This window comes from Alligator sinensis, unplaced genomic scaffold, assembly GCF_000455745.1.
Source record: "Alligator sinensis unplaced genomic scaffold, ASM45574v1 scaffold583_1, whole genome shotgun sequence".
Taxonomy (NCBI): domain Eukaryota; kingdom Metazoa; phylum Chordata; order Crocodylia; family Alligatoridae; genus Alligator; species Alligator sinensis.
In genome coordinates, this window is record NW_005841983.1 from 1,150,553 (window position 1) to 1,152,471 (window position 1,919).

The window sequence follows — 1,919 nt, forward strand, 5'->3', positions numbered from 1 at the left end:
GCACCTGGTAAGTTGGGGCTTTTTTTTTCAAAGTGCCGGGAGTTGGGGTGGGCAGGGCAGTCATTGCCCAGCTGGGAGAGTGGGCAGGGGATGGGCCTGCATGATTTGGAGATTTAGCAGCAGTCAAGTCTCCAAATCAGATTCAGCCAAATTGATTTGGGGCAGCAATTTGAATCGCCCAATCAAATCACTGTCCCCCGAATTGGCCAAATCCAAATCCAAAGCGAACACTAGCTGCTTCACACAAGCCTACTGGGCATCTGGAAGCTGCATCTGTATTTCTGAGTAGCACAAGGGCAGTCAGAAGCTGCCTAGCTCTGGCTAAATTCCCTGCCACCTGGAAACTGCACCCACACTGCAGCCAGGAAGCAGGGGGAGGGGAGAAGAGGTGGGATGTGGACACAACTTCCACATGCCCAGCCTTAGTGCGTTTCCTTCTGCTCTGCTCCAGTATGGGCATGAACCGAGGGAGCCTTCCATCTCCACGAGCCAGAACCACTGGCTCTGCAAACTGGATCCAGTTAATAAGGTATACTTTTTTTATTAACAGTTTTTCAGGGGCTTCAGCAGGGTGGAACAGGCTCATGTTCAGGCACCTAAGACCACTTACGGGCCTAACCAGCGGAACAGAATGTGCCCCTTACTCTATGTATTTTAGGCATCTTTTCTAAGATAGCTAGCTGATGCTGTGATAGCTAAGGGTCTGACCCTCCTAACACACATGCTTAACTTTACACATGCATCTGTGCTTCTTAGCAGTAAACAGTTGCATGTTCAGAACCATTGTACTCTCACACAGCATCATGACTTTGTTCACGTTGGAGAACTGAGCTAATGTTAGGCTTGCCAACTCTGTTTGAATCTATTCTGGGAGGTTTCATCAGATGATGTAATGACATTAATGACTAATCTACTGTTCTGTACTCAGGAAGCCAAATGTGCATTACTATTACATTTAAAAATCCTACTGGACTACTGTATAAATTGGATTCAACATTCAATATTTATTGTAATGAATGCCCTATCATTTATCTCCCAGGTGACTCTCAGCAGTCTCCTGGAGATTATATCTAATTCCTGGAGACTCCAGACAATCCTGGAGGGTTAGTAACCCTAGCTAATATAGTGTCTTCTACCACAGAACCATTCATTTGGGCTGTGTAGCTCAAGCCTATTGGTTTACACATAGCACAACATAACTGAACCATAACCACTTTTCACTCTCAGTGGTAAGCCTCCAATTCAGAAAAGGCCTCAAGCCCATACTTAATTTAAAGCACAGGAGAAGTCCTGTTGATGTCAAGGTCTTGGATTGGACTGCAGTAATCACAGAGAACACTGTACGGATGTAGCTCCACATCCTTTGAGACAGGCACTGTGTATGGACAGGATCAAAGTATCCTGGCAGGTTAATTTCTTGAAGTACATCAAACACAGAGTCCAGAGTGCTTGATATTCTTGCCCTTCTCATTCTGTCTGTTTTGCCTTCTCAGTGGTGTTAAAAGCACATTTGTAAATAAAGGCTGGTCTTCTAATATGGATGGAATACTCCAGTGCTGTCCACCTGAGGGAAAAGTGCCTTAAGTGGCACAGGCAGCCTCTATGTGTGGCATGCAGCAGATTGTGGAGGGAACAAGCAACACTGCAGCAGAAAGCAGAGGAGGAAATCAGACAGGGAGCACAGAGTAGTGAGCAGAAAACAGAGCAGCAGATCGGGAAGGGGATCAGAGTGGTACTTGGGGAGGGTTTGGGGTTAATTTGTGGCATGCCTGCCCCACCACCTTAGAGTATCTCTCTGAAGGAAATCTTCTTTGGCTTTGTGATCTTTCTCCATGTCAGCAGTGAGTTCATCCAATTCTTCATGGTAATTAAATGTGAAATGCTATTTTTTTCCTTAAAAATAAACTAACACTTTTTTT